Source organism: Giraffa tippelskirchi, chromosome 3 (genome assembly GCF_054371585.1).
Source record: "Giraffa tippelskirchi isolate mGirTip1 chromosome 3, T2T-mGirTip1v1.2.pri, whole genome shotgun sequence".
Lineage (NCBI taxonomy): Eukaryota > Metazoa > Chordata > Mammalia > Artiodactyla > Giraffidae > Giraffa > Giraffa tippelskirchi.
The window spans coordinates 99,280,230-99,300,661 of record NC_137277.1 but is presented as its reverse complement, the minus strand read 5'-3'; the positions used below and the strand labels follow the sequence as shown (position 1 = coordinate 99,300,661).

The 20,432-nt window shown below is 39.9% G+C and overlaps 2 protein-coding genes across 5 annotated transcripts in view; both read left to right on the top strand.

The window, feature by feature from the left end:
- Window positions 1–20,432, top strand: part of TANC1 (tetratricopeptide repeat, ankyrin repeat and coiled-coil containing 1) — a 327,768-nt gene that overhangs the window by 25,282 nt on the left and 282,054 nt on the right. For all 4 annotated transcript variants that reach the window (XM_081582806.1, XM_081582795.1, XM_081582801.1 and 1 more), the window contains exon 2: window positions 2,011–2,090. The gene's annotated coding sequence lies outside the window, so the exon portion shown is untranslated. The remainder of the gene's footprint in view (window positions 1–2,010; window positions 2,091–20,432) is intronic.
- DAPL1 (death associated protein like 1) overlaps window positions 1–20,432 on the top strand; it is an 88,347-nt gene that overhangs the window by 60,903 nt on the left and 7,012 nt on the right. The window lies entirely within an intron of this gene.

Sequence of the window (20,432 nt, the reverse complement as noted above, 5' to 3'; positions counted from 1 at the left end):
AAAACACACCACCTTCCCATACACATATATCAGCCTCCAAACACACAACACCCCCCCAAAACCACCTCACACAGACACAAAAATTATACAATATCTTATACAACATCTCACATACACACAGCACCTACACTCACACACACTATACAACACATACTAACACACCACCACACACACACATACCATTCTCCCTATATACATACCACTCCCATGCACATATATCACCCACACATAACACCCACACACAACACCCACACACACATCACAAACATGCATACCATCCTCCCTACATACACATACCCCTACACACCCAACACCTACACCCCAACACAACACCACCTCCCCTCCAACACAACACGTACACAAACACACACACCATCCTACACCCACACACCTCACACACTGATTTTCTTCTTTATGAATGGAGTTTACACAAGCCCTTTGAGTTTAGCTGAAATGAACAGAGGGAATTTACATAGGAGTTAAGGAAGTCCATGCTTTAAGAAATAGTAATCTGAAAATCACTTCTGGAATATATCCTACCGAGAGAACTGCACACATATCAAAGGACTTGTGTACAAGGTTATTAATTGTAGTGTTCTTTATACAGAAATAATTGGAAATAAGCTGCTCCTCATCCCCACAATAGACCCACGTGACTATAAAAAGAATACCATCTGAGAATGCTCTTCAGGATATATTAGTGCTAAACAGTGTATATATATTATTTCTAGTGCAAGAGTGGAGAGGACACAGGATATGTATTTATATTTACTGAAACTCTGGAAGGAAACACAAATTCATGGAAGTATTCTTTAACAGGTTAATGGAGACAAAGATGGGTACATCCTGATGAATAAATTTTTTAAAAAACTTTTTTTAAAATAGATTTTTTTGATGTGTACCTTTTTAAAGTCTTTATTGAATTTGTTACAATGTTGCTTCTATTGTTTATGTTCTGATGTTTTGGCAGCAAGACATGTGGGATCTTAGCTTCCCGACCAGAGATTGAGCCCAGATCCCCTGCATTAGAAGGCCGAGTCTCAACCACTGGACTCTCAGGGAAGTCCCAGTGAATGACTTTTTAAGTCACTTTTGGTTTTTCAACCATGTGAATGTATTATCTATTCAGAATATTTTATTTAAAACAATGACACTACAACTCAATAAATAAAACAAGCCAATTTTTAAAAATGGGCAACAAATTTGGATACTTCACCGAGAAAAGAGATGGATAGTAACTAAGCACCAAAAAAGGATGCTCAGCATCACTGGTCATTAGAGAAATGCAAATTAAAGCCACAATGACTCAAATAAAAACCCCAATAATACCAAGTGCTAAGAGGGATATGGAGCAACTGGAATTCACATATTGCTTGTGAGAACACAAAATGGAACAGTCACTTTGGAAAACAGAGCATCAGTTTCTTAAATGTTTAGTATCAGTTCAGTTCAGACACTCAGTCATGTCTGATTCTTTGCAGCCTCATGGACTGCAGCACACCAGGCTTCCCTGTCCATCACCAACTCCTGGAGTCTACTCAAACTCAAGTCCATCACGTTGGTGATGCCATCCAACCATCTCATCCTCTGTCGTCCCCTTCTCCTCCCGCCTTCAATCTTTCCCAGCATCAGGGTCTTTTCCAATGAGTCGGTTCTTCACATCAGGTGGCCAAAGTATTGGAGTTTCAGCTTCAGCACCAGTCCTTCCAGTGTTTAATATACATCTACCATATTATCCGGGCTTCCCAGGTGGCTCATTGGTAAAGAATCCGCCTGCCAAGCAGGAGATGCAGGTTCAATCCTTGGGTCAGGAAGATCCCCTGGAGAAGGAAATGGCAACCCACTCCAATATCTTGCCTATTCATCTTTGACAAGAGCAAAGACTATCAGTTCTATTCCTAATTCTACCATAAATCATCTGCAGAGTCTCTAAGTGCATGCTAAGGACTGGAATAATAATATAGAAACTGGAGAACATGAGACCAAGAATCTTTTTGTTGTTTATCCTAGAAATTAAAGAATTGATCCAGTCAAGGTCTTCTCAAGCGGGAAGGGCTAATTTGAAAGAAAATGCTTCCCACTCCAGAAGGGTAAGAGCAGAAAGTTGAGATTCTGTTATTTGTATTTTTTGGTCAACATAAAATGGCTTAACAAGGAAAGGAGGGAAAAATTGAAATGAATTCTATTAATTAATATATAACAATTATAATTTATTCATATTGGGTTTTTTAATCTATAAAGTTCATTTCCCATGCACACATGTATTTTCTGTTGACTGATTGTGGACTGACAAGTGACTGTCCATCAGCCAGCTTAGGCATTCCTGGCTGTACCACTAACATATTGAATCCAATTTGGATCTAACAGTTTAAAGCAGGGCAGTTGCCTTTGTTCGCCTCACCTCAGTTTACAGTCATTTGCTCAAAACGGCTAAACCAAATTCTAGAATGTCATGTGAAGTTCAACAGAATATCCTTTAGGTTTGTGCCAATAAAATCCCTTTATGATGAAGGTGAAAACAATAAAGAATTGCAATAGAGGCCAAAACTGCCAAGTAAAACCTCTCATTTTATCTTACATATATGCATACACACATACCCATGCACAAATATATTCTGATTATAAAAATAACACACAAAGGCTGTAAAATATTTTAGAAAATCCTCCCCAATTCTACTTCCCAGCTATCCAATGTTAGTTTTTCGCTAAATATTCCTCTAGATTGTTTTCTATAGAACTACATGTTTATTTTACGAGCATTGCTTATATAAAGATAATTTAAAGAAATTCAAGCCAAGATACACAGATTAGATATTAATACTTCTACCCTGATTAGAAAAAGGAAATTATATGAGAGGATATATATAAATATCTCAAAAGAATATGTCTGAATAATTCATTAACTTTTAAGGTATTAATCTAGGGCTGTTCTCTTTGATGATTATTAAGAGAATGCAATAGAAACTGTATGCAAAAAGAGTAAAATAAAATTACAGAATCGTCTGATTATACATAAAAATTCTTAGCAACAGTATTTCGCAAAGAGTTAATACATTTAATTTATGATAGTGACAGAGTTAAGAATACACTACTCCCCAAATATGGCACCTTGGCACACAGAATATTTTAAGCTAAAGGAATTTGAGAAATGACAGGGGTGTAAAGGAGTCTCTGATCTTCCCTTCTCCCTGGAAGAAGGTCAAAAGACCCTCCTGTGAGAAGTGATCTCCCTCTTTCCAGAGGAAAGGAGGGACACTGAAAGGAATCTGAACAAACAGGCCTCCTTGCTAAGTTGCCCTCAGTTTGGTACTCTCAGCTCTTGCCCTTTTGTCCTATCACATTTTTCTGTGACTTTGCATTCTTCATCAAAGCTAGTATAAAAACGCTCAGGTTTAACTGTTTCCTGGGGGGGTTCTTCATTTCCTTGTGAAGACTCTTGTGTCACATAAAACTTATACTGAATAAATTTGAATGCTTTTCTCTTGTTAATCTGTCTTTTGTTACAGAGCCCCAACTGAGAACTTAGTAGAAGGAAAAAATTGTTTTTCATCCCGTACAATAGAAAATATCTTACTCTGATAGAAATACTTTCTAAATAATATAATAAAGTACATGCCTAATGCATTTAGCCATTTGAATTAGGTATTTGAATTAAGGGAAAACAGTGATTAGTAACTAGAGGTAATTAACATCAAGATATCTTAATTGTCTCAGTTCAGTCGCTCAGTCGTGTCCGACTCTTTGCAACCTCATGGACTGCAGCACACCAGACCTCCCTGACCATCACCAACTCCCGGAGTTTACTCAAACTCATGTCCATTGAGTCAGTGATGCCATCCAACCATCTCATCCTCTATCGTCCCCTTCTCCTCCCGCCTTCATTCTTTCCCAGCATCAGTGTCTTTTCCAATGAGTCAGTTCTTTGCATCAGGTGGCCCAAAGTATTAGAGTTTCAGCTTCAATATCAGTCCTTCCAATGAATATTCAGGACTGATTTCCTTTAGGATGGACTGGTTGGATCTCTTTGCAGTTCAAGGGACTCTCAAGAGTCTTCTCCACCACCACAGTTCAAAAGCATCAATTCTTCAGTGCTCAGCTTTCTTTATAGTCCAACTCTCACATCCATACATGACTACTGGAAAAACCATAGACCTTTGTTGGCAATGTCTCTGCTTTTTAATATGCTGTCTAGGTTGGTCATAACTTAATTGTCTAGACCCATCCTATTCCAGAAAGATTAAGAAAACCTTTAAGATCAATGTTTTATATTACTATATATACAATTCATTTGGGTCATAAAAATATGTTTGGCAATCAAAAATATACCCAGCCAAGGTTTGAAAGGTCAAATACTTACAACATTTAAAGTAATAAACAAACAAACAACAAAACAGTACTCAGCCCCAGAAGTGGATTCCTCGAAGGCAGAGACAACTTCTAATCCAGTTAGCAGTTTCTCGTCTTATATTTAACTCCATAGTTTTACTAATAACTTCATGCAATTTTAGACATTATCTACTCATTTCCTGCTATGGAAGAATTTTTCTTGCAGAATTTTGGAGACACTGCTGCAATAGCTTGTAACTACTAGTGTTGTTGAGAGTCTAACGCTATTCTAGTTCCTTGTGGCCTTTCTTTTTCTTTCTGGAAACTTTTAGATTCTTACTATCCCTAATGATGGAGGGTTTTTCAGTGACGTGCCTTGATATGGATCATTTTCATTTCTCATTCTCATTTGGACCTGTCATAGTCTTTATTCTGAAATATGTTCCTGTATCGTGTCTAGGATGGTTAACTTTATGTGTCAGCTTGACGGGGCCACAGGGTGCCCAAATAGCTGGGTAAACATTATTCTGGGTGTGCCTGAGTGTTTCTAGATGAGATTAACGTTTGAATCAGTGAGTAAAGCAATTGTCCTCCAGTGCCGGTAGGCCTCTTTCAATTCACTGAAACCCTGAATAGAAAAAAAAAAAAAAGGCTGAGTAAGAGAGAATTCACTTTCTCTGCTAGTCTTCCATATGGGAAATCAGTCTTCTCCTGCCTTTGGACTCAGGCTTGAACTGCAAATACACCATTGACTTTCCTGGGTCTCCAGCTTACTGATTGCAGATCTGGGGACATGCTGGCCTCCATAATCAATAAGTAAACTGATCCCTTATAATAAATACATTGAATTTATATAAGTAGAAATATATACACCATTGATTCTGTTTCTCTGGAGAATCCAGACTGATACAATGGCTGACAATTTCTGCTGCTTTTGTTTTCTTTCTGAAATCCCTATTAATCAGATAGTGAATCTCTTAAACTGCTCTATTTTTCTTTCTTTTTCTAGTTTTTTTGTTGTTGTTGCTGCTGTTCAGCTTCTCTGGGATTCTTCAACTTTGTCTTTTAACCCTCTATTGAATTTTTAACTTAAGTCAACATATTTTTAATTTCAAAAGCTTTTTCTTATTCTTTATATATTCCATTGTCTTATCATCCTGTTTTCATTTCAAGGATGTGGTATCATCACTTATCTTTCAGAGGATGTTAGTCATTTGGAGTTTCCTTCTGTTCTTTGCACTGTCTTTATTCTTCTGAGTTCCTTTTCTCTTGTCATTTTGTCCCCATTTTTTCATGTCACAGGCTTTCCTCAAAGTGTCTGCCAGTTCCTATTAAACATGAGGTGCTAAAAGGCTGATTGAAAGCTCTAGGAACATGAATGGGGCTTGCTGAATGGTGAGCGTCACTGTAGGGTAATCAAGTGGAACTTGGACATTTTACTGGACAACCCTAAATGTCAATAGGTCTTTTTTTCTTGGAACTTCTCCAAGGAAAAATTATCCAGTCTACTGACTGAGGGGTATACATTTCCTTGCCTGCATTCTGGGGACTGAGATGGAAAGAAGGCGTGGGTTTCACTGTGCAGTGTGTAATCCTTCTCTCAATCCCACTATTTTCTGTCTGGTGCCTCATCCCCTTCAGCTGTGCCTGTCATCATCCCTGAGTCCAGAGTCTCTTTGGCATCATCTCCTCATGGATCAAGCCTCCCATTTCCTGATGAGGTGGAGGGTGGGGGGGTGCTGTAATCTCTGGACATCAGGGGTGGGGTAGAAGTTCAAGGGGTCTACTTGCTCCTTGTACAAACTCTCAACTAATTTTCCTATGTTCATCTCACATCTTGCCCCTCCTGAAAGTACATGGTGTCTCTAATTTCTGAGTCTCTTGGGTATTCTGAGCCATGAATCAGTTTGCTTCTCACTGGTGACTACCTCTGCAGAAACACAAGCTTCGGTTTTCACCATCCTGATAATTCAGTTACCACTTACCCTCCACTTTAACCTTCCAAAATTCTGCTGATATCTCTGATCCTCTTAGTGTTCCCTCTGGTCTATTGGCCCTGTATTACCTCTTAATGTCTTTACTGTCATTTGGGTGAGACTTTAGGAAAAAGCATTGCTGTTATTGTTGTTTAGTTGCTAAGTCATGTCAAATTCTTACAACCCCACAGATTGTAGCCTGCCAGGCTCTTCTGTCCATGGGATTTCCCAGTCAAAAATACTGGAATGAGTTGCCATTTCCTTCTCCAGGGCATCTTCCTGACCCAGAGATTGAACCCCCGTCTCCTGCATTGACAGGTGGATTCACCCACCAGGGGAGCCCCAGGAAAAAGCATAGGTGAACTCAAAACACATGTTGCAATAGATCCTTTACATTAAGTACAGAGAACAAAACGCAAAAACACCATTCTTCCAAGCCCTCCTTTCTCCCAAGGCAGTCTGGTCTGGTATACACACCCTCCCCAAGTTAATTCTTGATGATTATACATACACAAACTATTTAATTGTTCTGTATTTTTTTGCTCTAGCCTTGGTTTCGTCACTTAATAAAAGGTCTTGGAGCTATTTCCATATTAGTACCTATAGTCCTAACTCATTCTTTCTAATAATTATATAATATTCTATAGTATAAATTTATCATAATTTATTTAAATACTCTTTTTTTAAACTTTATACACACAGACATATATATACACACACATTTATCTTCTTGAAAGGTAAGTGAATTAAGTGACTAGAATTGCATAAACATCAAATAATCATATTCGACATTTGACGTGTAAGGGAGAAATCAAGAGGACCATGTTATCTACATAGGAATCTTCACTGTTGAATTACGTCTAATAGTGGATGACTAGAACCATCTCCAATGTCTCTAGAATCTGAGATATTAGGATTCAACTCCATTTAAAGATGCACCATAATTAAGCTAAAACATCCTTGAAGCTATGCAAGCCCACACAGACATAAAGCTATGTTATATAACTCTATGGTTCAATTTGCAATTTATCTTTTTACAAAGCATGAGATGTATTCTCCTCTAATCAGAACTACTTTGTGTCAGTCAGAGTCCTGACAGGAAACAGATGGCACTTTCAAGTGTGGGAACTGAGATGAATTTAATGAAGGGACCATTTTCAGTGGTGTGAGGGTTAAGGGAAACCAAAAAGCATGGTGAGTATTAAGGGCTTGCAACACAGAGAGCAATGACCACCTTTAAGTCCCAAGATCAGAAAAGAGAACAGTCACTGGACCCCAAGAGCAACTCTAGCTATAAGCCAGGGCACCTGTGGGAGCCATGCCTTGGCAGAGTGACACAGCCAAGCTTCTGCAACCAGAAAGGGAAAATACCTCACCTCACTCTTCATGGTGTATTTTTGTTGCTGAAGCTGGCACCCTAGGCGAGGAGAAGAATAGAGAGTCAGTCTGGAGGGGCAAATGGAAACTAGTTCTCTTATATGAAAGAGGTACCTCTGTGTCCTACTTTTCTCATTATTAGTCACGTTTTCGGACCTCGGGGCAAAGCCATTCACCAAGAACCACAGACAATACATTTATCCAGTCATAAAGTACCCGCGCTCATGAGTGCATGCTCATTTGCATTTGACTCTTTGTGACACCATGGACTGTAGCACACCAGGCTCCACTGTCCACGGAATTTTCCAGACAAGAATACTGGAGTGGGTTGCCATTTCCTACTCCAGGGGATCTTCTCAACCCAGGGATGGAGACGGAGTCTCCTGTGTCTCTTGTACTAGAAGGCAGATTCTTTAGCACTGAGCCACGAGGGAAGCCCTTATCCAATCATGTGCGTGCCTGTGCTCAGTCGCTAAGTCATGTCTGACTCTTTGTGACCCCATAGTAATGAATTAATTGACATCTCTGAAAATCGCCCACACCTCGGGTTTTAATTCCAATTATATAGAAAAGAGACTACATATAAGAAGAGTCAATAGTAACCATACTCTACCTGCCCCCTCCCATTAGTATTTAGTTTCCTTATTATTCCAGGCTCGGGCTCTGCAGATTACGTATGCCTTCAGTACTGAATGGAATGTCTCTGTCCAGGCTCTAGGAGGAAAATTCCATCATGGCTGAAGGCTAAGCCCACCAGAGAGTGCAAGAGAGAAAACTTGAGTAAAGGATGGGAGCCATCCTTATGTTTATAATAAATATTAATCCATGACAGAAACAACATACAAGAAAGAATATGGATGGGGTCCATAAGGAAGCAGAGTCTTCCACCAATCAATATAGTTAAATAGTATTCTGGTAATTCCAAAGTAGCAAGCTTCTTTAAAGTTTGTTTTAATTTATAAGCAATAGAAAAAAAGATGGAAATGGGAATATCTGCAGATATTCTTACCCTAAAACAGTAAATCTGGTTAGTTGGAAAAACAGAGCCCAGAGGAAGCAGTGAGATTTTATAGGTTTGAAAATTACTTTCCCCTAAAAAAGTTTTATTTAACTTTGAAATGAGTTTGATTTATTCCATTTCCACAGTTCATTTTATGTACTACCAAAGCATGACATTTTTAGTATTTTAACATGTCATACTTTTTCTTATGAAATTTGTTTTATAAAACAAATTTCCTCTTCATTTTCCTGAAGAGGAAAATGATTAAGGTTCTACCTTTGGCTCAACAGCTGTAAAAGAGTTGGAACTCATTTTAAGTGATGGGCTACTGTGTTCACCTTGATGCCTGGGTGAGTCCAAGGTTTCCAAATGGTGACCTTCATAGTACAAGTGACACCTGTGATGGAACACTCTTGAAATCTCTCTATGTGACAAAATTTTTTTTCAATAATAATTATGAAAAAAAGATGAAATTTTTTGAACTTTCTAAAAATAATGTCAGTAAAAAACAAATATTACAGTATAAAAGAAGGACTGAATTGTTTACCTTAAAGTGTTTTCTCCTTTTTTAAGGATGGAAAACACATAAAGAAAGGTTTCTAAAATTTAACCCCATAAGATATGACTATAAAGGGATGGCGCAAGGATTTTTGCAGTGATGGAATAATTCCCTATCTTGATTGTGATGATGGTTACACAATGGGCTTCCCTGATAGTTCAGTTGGTAAAGAATCCGCCTGCAATGCAGGAGACCCCAGTTCGATTCCTGGGTCGGGAAGATTCTCTGGAAAAGGGATAGGCTACCCACTCCAGTATTCTGGCCTAGAGAATTCCATGGACTATATGGTCCTTGGGGTCACAAAGAGTTGGACACAACTGAGCGACTTTCACTTTCACTTTACACAAAACTACACACGATAAAATTGTAGAGAACTGTACAGGTACCCATCAATGAGTAAATGTTAAGTTGATGAACATGGAATGAGGGCTGTGGAGTGTATCAAGATCAGTCTCCTGGTTTTGATATTTCACTGTAGTTATGTAAGATGTCAGCCTTTGGGGTAACTGGGTGAAGTGTACTAGGACCTCTCTATACTATTTTTGCAACTTTCTGTGAATCTGTAATTAACCACAACCCTCCCCCAATCTTTTAAAGGTTACAAACTGTGTGATTCCATTTATTTGACATTCTTGAAAAGACAAAAGCATAGCAACAGACAACAAATCATTGGTTGCCAGGGGCAGGAGAAGGATGTGACTACAAAGGAGTTGCTCAAGGAGATTTGGGGGGAGAAGGGAGGGACAATTCTGTATCCTGATTGTTATTGTGGTTAGGAGAATCTATACATGTGTTAAAACTCTTAGAACTGTATACCATGAAAATGTCAATTTTACTGTATATTAATTATTTTAAAAATTTGTCATTATCTTAAATATTTAAAAAAAAAAATGTTGAAAGCTTTGGAATCAGACATTCATTTGAATTTTGCAATAGGGAATTCCTTGGCAGTCCAGTGGTTAGCACTCTGTGCTCTCACTGTCGAGGGCCTGACATGGGAATTCAGATCCCTCAAGCCACTGGGTGAGAACAACAACAACAAAAAAATTGGGCTATTGGGCAAGTTAAGTCCCAGTTATCCAATCTATAAAATAGTAATGATAATATCCATCTAATGATGATGTATGCAAAACTTAGCACATTGCCGAGCACTGAGTAAATAGCATCACTTATTTTAATCGTTTTTTTTTTTTTTAATTTTGGGAATCCAATCTGTAAGGAAATTTAGAATAAGGAAAAGAGCTTAATGGATATTTCTAATGGAAAACTGAATTGTCTAGAACACACCCTTTGCTTTATCATTTCTAACCTTTTGCTGACTTTGAGCTATTTCATAACTCTGAATTTGTAGATATTTGATAGTAATATAAAATAATTTTTATAGTATCATACAAATAAATTCCTTGGTGGAATTGTGGTGTGGTGGTTTAAACTGACTTTCCCCACACTGCTGAACCACCCTGCCCCCACCACATCCTAGTGAAAAATTCCCACTTTGTGTCCTTTTTGTGAATTAACTTCAACATTCCTTTATTCTGTATGAAGTGGTGGTTCTTTTGGTTTCTCCTTTTAACCAGTTATAATGTATTTACAGTTTCTTCACTGAATAATGAGTTAAGTAAAATCTTTAACATGTGCTCATTTTATATCTGCATGAGAGTCATGATTTTACCTTTTGGAGGGAAATCTACCCTTTAACAATTTTATAGCTGGAAAATGCTCAGAGGCAATGGGAAATTGTAATAAAAATCACTAAACACAGCATTCTAGATACTAAGTTGTTTTGGCTGTTTTGAATTATCTGAAATTTTAGTGTCTCTTAAATCAGTAGTCCTGATGATCAAATAAAGTTTTTGTTACTCTTGTTAATAGCGCTTTGAACAGACTAGGTCCTTAATTAATATTTGCTAAATGCATCAATCAAATTGTTATTTTATCTGAGATTGCTCAATTGGACGGAAAAACAGACTTAATTTTTGTCCTCACAGGTTGAGGCAAAAGTCCACAGGGCTCATTATTACTTATATATACTTGTTTCAAATTATATGTCTAGAGGGGCTAGATTGTACCAGATAGCTCCCAAACCTTAGTGCCTTACCATAAGGAAAGTTGATTTTTCCCTAATCATTGCAGTGAGGGGGATCTTTTAATGATTGTCACTCAAGGACTCAGGCTCTGGAGACTCGGTGCTGTGTGCTGTGCTGAGTTGCTTCAGTCGTATCCAACTCTTTGCAACGCTATGGGCCGCAGTCTGCCAGGCTTCTCTGTCCAAGGGATTCTCCAGACAAGAATACTGGAGTGGGCTACCCTGCCCTCCTCCAGGGGATCTTCCTGAACCAGGTATGGAACCCATGTCTCCTGCATTGGCAGGCAGGTTCTTTGCCACTAGCGCCACCTGGGAAGCAGTGAAGATTCTATTTAACACTTACTTCTATAATCACTGCAGCAGCAGGATGGGAATCTGAGACATACACATGGGCTTTTCAAGTTTTCCCTGGGAAATGATGAGGCTTCCCTCGTAGCTCAGTTGGTAAAGAATCCGCAATGCAGGAGACCCTGGTTCGATTCCTGGGTCAGAAAGATCTGCTGGAGAAGGGATAGGCTGTCCACTCCAGTATTCTTGGGCTTCCCTGTGGCTCAGCTGGTGAAGAATCCGCCTGCAATATGAGAGACCTGGGTTCAATCCCTGAGTTGGGAAGATCCCCTGGGGAAGGAAAAGGCTACCCACTCCAGTATTCTGGCCTGGAGAATTCCGTGGGCTGTATAGTCCATGGGGTCACAAAGAGTCAGACACTTTGCGACTGAGCGACTTTCACCTCACTTCACACTTCACTGGGAAATAATATATATTACCTCTCACATTCCGCTAGCCAAAGCAAGTCTCATAGTCTCACCCTACTTCGAAAGGGGCAGGGAAGCACAGCCCCTGCCTTGTGCCAGGAGGAAAGAAAGACCAAAATGGCATTAATGAATCCCACATCAATATGCTCAGAGATAAAATGAGCACAAAAGGATGAAGTGCCCCACAGGAGACCTCTGATCATTGTTAATATAAACTGTAGAGATGTTAGAAATGTACTTGACATCTTCTCCTCTCACGAAAAAATTTCCATGCCACTGCCCCACAAAATATCATCTTTTGTGATTGTTTTTGTTGTTGTTAGAGTTTCAGAGAGAAAAGAAAACTTTCCTTTTTATTATTACCACCAGAAAATCACTGAGGTCCCTGGCAGAGGTGAAGAGAACCTGGGGGCGTTCATTTAAGAAAAGGAATAATTTGAATATCCAAGGGAAAACATAAAAAGAATAAAAATAAAATGTCAAGTGAAGAAACAAAAGAGTGAAAAAAGTTTTTATCAGGTAAAAGAATATTTTTCAAAAAGCAGATCAAGAGTGTGATAAATTGCTTACCTGATAATCCACAGCCAGGGTGGGTGCAGAGCCCTGGTTGATTTTTGTGTACTTTTGGTGAAGACAGAATGGTTATGCCCTGGCACAGTTTTAGAACAGGAAGAATGAAGGTTTTAAACCACTGTTTTATTGAAGGAAAAAAGTAGCCTGCACCAAAGGACTCAAAAAACCCAGGAAGTGAAGTGTAGCCAATGACTGCCTGGGGGCATGGGGTGGGGGGGTCTGTACCTGGATCCAGACCAAGTCTGTTTCAAGTTTATTTGATTGAGAATTTCACTTTGAAAAGAGTACTTCATGGGGACCTTTGGGAGCTGTCAAACTCTGCCCTGAGGCAGAAGATTAACGGCTCTGTGGACCAGCAGGGAGAAGCCCAGTAAATCAGAAGCCCCTTGTTTGTGGGTCTGTGGCTTACAGGTGGCAATGTAACAGGCTGTGCCTCTCTGCGGGGGCCCCAGGGACTTCACAGTTAATGGGTCAGAACTGGCCATGTGGATGGAGGAGAGGCTCTGAATACATTCTCCAAACTGCTGATTGAAAAATGGGCTTGAATGCGCCTCCAAAAGAATTACCTATCTTCTGGAAGGATACCCAGGAAGCTGGTAACAGTGGTGTCCTCTGGGGAAGGGACCAGCCTTTTGTGTCTTATGAGGGGGGCGGTCAAGTGTAGCGGTTAAGGGCGTGACCCTGGAAACTTTGGCCTCTCCTTTAATGGTTGTATGGGTTTTCGACCTTAAAGGGTCTCAGCTGTAAAATGGGGATTATAATAAGGATTAAATGAGTTAATTATTCAAAAAGTGGGACAATAACATGGTGCTCTACAACTTTTGGCTTTTCCCATGTATTTGCATATATTTGCCTGTTGAAAAAATTATTTTATTCTATTTTATTTTATTGAGGTATAGTTGATTTCTGAGGCTTCCCAGGTGGTGGCAGTGGTAAAGAATCCACCTGCCAGTGCAGGAGAGGCAAGAGACATGGGTTCGATCCCTGGGCCAGAAAGATTCCCCTGTAGGACGGCATGGCAGTCTGCTCCAGTATTCTTGCCTGGGCAATCCCATGGACAGAGAGTCTGGCAGGCTATAGTCCATGGGGTCACAAAGAGTCAGACACAACTGAGCATGCACAGAAATTGATTTGCAATGTTGTGCCATGAAAAAAAATTAATTTTATGTTTGCATAAAGCATTAGAAATATTTCTATAGAACGAATAATTGTCTCATAAAATGCTTTCTGGGATTTTATATTTGTAAGTGAAATTTTTTTACAGTTAGACACAACTATAATTCTCCTTCCTCTGCCCATCTCCCTTCTTTGCATTTCTTTTCCATGATCTGATCCTGCATTTGGCTATGTGGTAGCCTGGAAGTGTGACGGGTCATTTCCATCAGTGGCCCCCATAGCCCAATTCTCTGGTGATCACCTAAATATTTGCTCCCCAGAGACCTTTTCAATAGCAAAGAAAAGGAAATAATATTTACCACTTCTGCACCTCATACAGTCCCCAAAGAGGGGTGATGCTCTCTTCCTGCATTTTTTTTGCATTTATGAAGGCAAGGGAATGTCTTCTCAAATGGATGTATAAAGGCATGGATGTTCAGAGAGAACTACCATCCTCCAGTTTTTTTTTTTTTTTTTTAATTCCAAATATACACAAAAGTAGAGGGAATAGTGGGACAAACCCTCGTGTATCCAGCACCCAGGTTTAACAATGTTAACTCTGCCATATTTGCTCCTTTTTTCTCTTAGTTGTTTTAAGCAAAATTGTAGAGCATGACTTTGTTTTCACCTTTTTCCCCTCCTTTGTAAATACAGCTTAATGGTTGGATGGCATCACCGACTCAATGGACATGAGTTTGGGTAAACTCCAGGAGTTGGTGATGGACAGGGAGGCCTGGCGTGCTGCAGTCCATGGGGTTGCAAAGAGTTGGACACGACTGAGCAACTGAACTGAACTGAAGTCATATACCATACAATTCACCCAATTAGAGTGCACAATTCAATGTTTTTAGTATATTCACAGATATGTGTAACCTATTACCACAATCAATTTTAAAACATTTTTATCATCCCAAAAGAAAATCTTGAATCCTTAAGCTGTTAACCCCACTTCCCTCTACATCCCCAGCCCTAGGCAACCACTAATCTACTTTCTGTCTTTTTTAATACATTTGCCTATTCTAGATGTTTTACGTAAGAGGAATCATACAATATGTAGCCTTTCGTGATCGGCTTCTTTCATTTAGCATATTTTCAAGGTTCATCCATGTTGTGGCGTGAGTCAATACTTTATGTCTGAATAATCTCCCATCATGTAGATATTCCATATTTTATTTATCCATTCATCATAACTGACAGACTTTTAGATTGTTCCCATTTTTTTAACTACTATGAGTAAGGCTGCTATGAATATTGGTCTACAAGTAACCTGACATTTTATCTCTAATTTTTTAATATTCATATCTAAGAGATAAGGGCATTTTCCAGCAATATCATCCAAATTAGCAATCCTCTAGTAACCTAATCAAGATACAAATTTCACTAATTTTCTCAAAATCTCCTGTTATGGCTTATTTGTTCCAATCAAGTCCCAATCAATACAGTGTTCCGATATACTATATTGGGTTGTCATGTCACTCGAGTACCTTCTAAGTAGAAGAGTGCTGTTGTTGTTGTTCAGTCGCTCAGTTGTGTCTGACTCATTGTGACCCCATGAACTGCAGCACGCCAGGCTTCCCTGTCCTTCACCATCTCCCAGAGCTTGTTCAAACTCATGTCCTTTGAGTCGGTGATGCCATCCAACCGTCTTGTCCTTTGTCATCCCCTTCAATCTTTCCCAGCATCAGGGTCTTTTCTAATGAGTCAGCTCTTCACATCAGGTGGCCAAAGAAGAATGCTATACTTCCCCCTTTTTCCCTTGAGATTGACTTGTTGAAAACTCACCATTCTCCTTTAAATCATCTTCTGACAGCCTATGAGAAAACAGCATACAGGCCTTACAAAAACCTCATTTCTAGCATGTTCATCACTCTTTTTATAATGATTTTGAAAACTCAGTCCACTAAATAAGTGTAACTTTCTTTACCAATACAGAATTTTGAGCTCTGCCCTATTTTACCAAATGAATCTTAATCATGATATGGTTGAGGTTTCATCTTTCCCCAGGGTGGCATCCAAGTCGCTGGGGGTTTATAGAATGCGGACATGTGTAGAGGGGTGGGTCTTGGGTGCCTGATTGCCATCTCTCATGGATCCACTGAAGCATTCCCATGGGCTTCTGTCCACTCAGTCCCTGCAGAGCAGTGCTAGATTATATTCCACTCAGCCTGAATCCTACCAAATCAAGTCCGACTGCTCACCGTTCAAAAATCAATACTCGAGAGGCCAATGTTGGTAGAAAAGAAAGATGCTTTTAATCAGAATGCCAAAAAAAAAAAAAGAATGCCAGCAATCTGGGGAGATCGTGGACTCAGTGTCCCCTCAAAACTACCTCTGAAGATTCTGCAGCCATGAAAGTTTTTAAAGGGTAAAAAGGAAGAAATCTTAGTTAATCATTGAGATAATAGGTCAGAGTCATCACCATCCCCCACTGTGTGTTGGCTTATGAGCAGTTTGTCCACTTCCTATGAGTTTTCTTTAGATGCTATCTTATTCCCACAGTTTGTTCTTGAAATTACTGAAGAGGAATCCAGGGAAGAGATCTGGTCATCTGTTAATTATGTATTCTTCATTTCTATTTCTTTGATGTACAGAAAGAACCAACAGGTTAGGCAAGGTATTGTGTGATCAAAAGATTTGAAAGGTGTGCTAGGGCCAGAGATGAATAGAGCATGGTGGGAGAGAGGGGGCTGGTTTAAGGTTAGTGGAAAGACAAAAGGGACCTCCTGCAGAGATTTCCTTCAAAAGAGCTTTTTCCTGCCAGAAACTGATTACGAAACAAGATCTCCTTAGGTCACCAGGCTTGGTCCTTGTCTATGAGCATACAAGAAACTTTTTATGGCTCCATTTCTCAGCTATGGCATTCAGCAGTCCATGGGGCCATTTTCGTCTGTCTTGACCTGTGCAATCTAGCAGTCTCTAGCCACAGGTGGCTGCTGAACATTTCGTTGAAATATGGCTAATACAAACTGAGGTGTGCTGTGACTAGAAAGTACACAGTAGATTTCAAAACCTTAGTACAGGGACTTCCCTGGAGGTTCAGTGGTGAAGACTCCATGGATCCAATGCAGAGGGCACAGGTTCGATCCCTGGTCAGGGAACTAAGATTCCATGTGCTGTGTGGCATGGCCAAAAACAAAACTTTCACACAGAAAAATGCAAAATATCTCATTAATAATTTCTCTGTTGATTACATGTTGAAATGATAATATTTAGGCATATGAGGTTAAATAAAATAATTTATTAAAATTAATTTCACCAGTTTCTTTATACATGCTTTAATGTGGCTACTTATTAGAACATATAAGACAGAAGGGTTAGTCACTTAGTCGTGTCTGACTCTTTGTGACCCCATGGACTGTAGCCCGCCAGGCTCCTTTGTCCATGGGATTCTCCAGGCAAGAATACTGGAGTGGGTTGTTGTTGTTGTTGCTGTTGTTCAGTCACTCAGTCGTGTCTGACTCTTTGTGACCCCATGGACTGCAGCATGCCAGGCTTCCCTGTCCTTCACCATCTTCCAGAGCTTACTCAAACTCATGTCCATTGAGTTGGTGATGCCATCCAACCATTTGATCCTCTGTTGCTCCCTTCTCCTCCTGCCTTCAATCTTTCCCAGCATCAGAGTCTTTTCTAATGAGCTGGCTCTTCACATCAGGTGGCCAAAGTATTGGAACTTCAGCATCAGTCCTTCCAATTAATATTCAGGGCTGATTTTCTTTAGGACTGACTGGTTGGGTCTCCTTGCAGTCCAAGGGACTCTCAAGAGTCTTCTCCAACACCACAGTTGAAAAGGATCAATTCTTCGGCACTCAGCCTTCTTTATGGTCCAACTTTCACATCCATACATGACTACTGGAAAAGTGGATAGCCATTCCCTTCTCCAGGCAATCTTCCCAACCCAGGGATCAAACCTGGGTCTCCTACATTGTCAGGTGGATTCTTTACCGCCTGAGCCACCAGGGAAGCCCACTTATTAGAGCACTCAAAATTACATGTGTAGCTCAAATTACATTTCTATTGGACAGTGAAGTTTTCCGTGAGGCCATTTCTTTCCCACTATGCCATTTCCTCTCCTTTGCCACATCAAGGTAGGGGAATTCTGGTGATTTACCTACTTCACAAGCTATTCTGGAATGGGGTTCAGTAGGGTAGGAGATAGCCTACGCCCCTTTCATAGGAATACTCACTGCTATCTCACTTGTTTACTTTTCCTCAGCTTTCCTTTCTCCTGCCAATTAGACCGCATTTGGTCAGGGAGTAGGTAATACAGCTTTTCGGGTCTGTCTTCCAAAACTGCTGTTTATACCCCACCTGAGTATTTGCAAGTCAAAAGCCAAGAATTTGACTCTGGTTCTACTATATTATTCTTACCCCGAGGCAATCTGTGCATAAAACACTCTCACTACTGCCAGAATGAGGTAGATGTTACAGAGAAACAGGAAATACTGGGACTGAAAGCTGCATTAGTTGCTATACCAAAGCTTCACCCATCATTCTAGAAACATGTGTTGTGAAGCGATGCTGTCAAATGCTGTGCTAGGGTTTGAGAACCCTGAGATGAAGGTGACCCAGGCTCTACTGTCGAAGAGGACAGGCCTAGTGAGTGATTTAAGTGTATAAATCCATAGGTGCAGTGAAATTTTAGAGGCACTGCTGCTGAAATACCGCTTCAGGACACAATACGGCACAAGAAAAAGGCTGACTGGTCAATTCTCCTGCAGGGTCGGGGCAAAGCAACCAGGAAACTCAAGCCAAAGCACTATGGGTACCAAACAGTTTGTTATGAACTCTTTGTGCCTCAGCAAAGTCACTTTCTGAGCCTTGGTTTCCTCATCTGAGAATAATGTGGATGATTCCTTCTATCTCAAATCACTGCCACGAAAGAGAAAAGTTCATACGGTAAATATACCAAACTCTTAGCATGGTTTGGCACTGGACGGTAGGTAGGATTATGGGTGACTATTACTTTGTTCTTAATGTTCTATATTACCCAGTTTTTTTTTTTTAATAATAAACAAGTATTACTTTTATAATCAGTTCAAAAAAAGAACAATTTGATTTTAAATTTTGACTTTGCTGCCAAACTTCTTGAACTAGTGATCTGTACTGGCTCCCTCCTGCACTTCCTTCCCATTCTCTGAATCCAGCCATTGTAATCTGGCTTCCACTCCCTCATCCAAAGGTCTCCAGTGGCCTCCCACTTGCCAAAGCCAGTGACCTCTTTTCAGCCCTTGTCCAGCTTGATTTTGCCACATCATTAACACAGCTTCTTAAACTTTCTGAAAAATCACTGTTTAAACTATGGAAATAGTGTACCTGTACTACACACACACAGACACACACATACACACGCAAGCCCATCATCTACAATGTTACCACCATAATACATCCAAGGTCATTTTGATATATTTCCTGCTAGTCTTTTTAAATATTTTTCACATCATTATAGCATGAATATAAATCCAGTTTTGAATTTACCACCTCTTTCTTGAAACTCTTCTTATTTCCGTAAAACAATTATTTTTTGAGTTTTCAGTAATTTACACATTTCTTAAAGTTGTACTACTTTGCATAAAATTTCTAAAGTGCTTGTTAATGTGCAGATCCCTGGACCCCACTCTACCCCATCACAAATATTCTATTTCATTACTGTTGGTTTGGGCCAAGAGCCTGTTTCCTGCTTTCTATTGTGAGAGGTCCAGAAATTCTACTGAGAAACATTTCTGCAGACTCACCCCTCCACAGCAACCAGCTAACCAACCAACCGAGGACCAAAAACAACTTTGGAAACCGAAACCAGTGCTTCCTAATCATCAGATTCTCTATGGCTTGGGCTTGAGTATCTGTCTATTTTTTAATCCCTTCTCATGATTCTGATGAGCCATGACCTTAACTGAAACGACACTATTCTATTTGCATTTTTCACTTTAAAGTCCCAGGGCCTTTGTTTGTGCTATTCCCTTTGCCTGGGTTTCCATTCCTTCTCACATTCATCCTTGAAGCACAGCTCAGATGTGGCCTCCTCTGTCAGATTTCACAGTTGCTGTTGTTGTTCAGTCACTCAGTTGTGTCTGACTCTTTGCTACTTCATGGACTGCAGCACACCAGGCTTCCCAGTCCTTCACTATCTTCTAGAGCTTGCTCAAACTCCTGTCCATTGATTTGATGACACCATCCAACCAGAGGCTTTTCTATCTCCTCTGTCTTTCCCACTCACAAATGAGTCATTTAATTGTCTATGACTTTAGGCTGGGCAATGAGATACTTGAGAGCAAGTATAGTGCACGTATTTGCTATCTATTCCTGAGTAACAAATTTCCTCAAAACTTAATGTTTAAAACTACAATAAACATTTTCTACCTCACAGGCCTTACAACATCTGCAGTTCAAGGATTCAGAAGTGGCTTGGATGGCTCAGGCTTGAATCTCTCATGAAGTAGTCAAGGTGTTGGGTAGGGCTGTAGTCACCTGGAGGTTTGACTGGGGCTGAAAAATCCACTTTCCAGATGGCAAACTTAAGTGGCCAGCAAATCGGTATCAGCTGTTGGCAGAGGGCCTCTGTTACTCTTTACGTGGATCTTTTCATACAGCTGCTTAGGCATCCTTACAACATGGTGGCTGCCTTTCT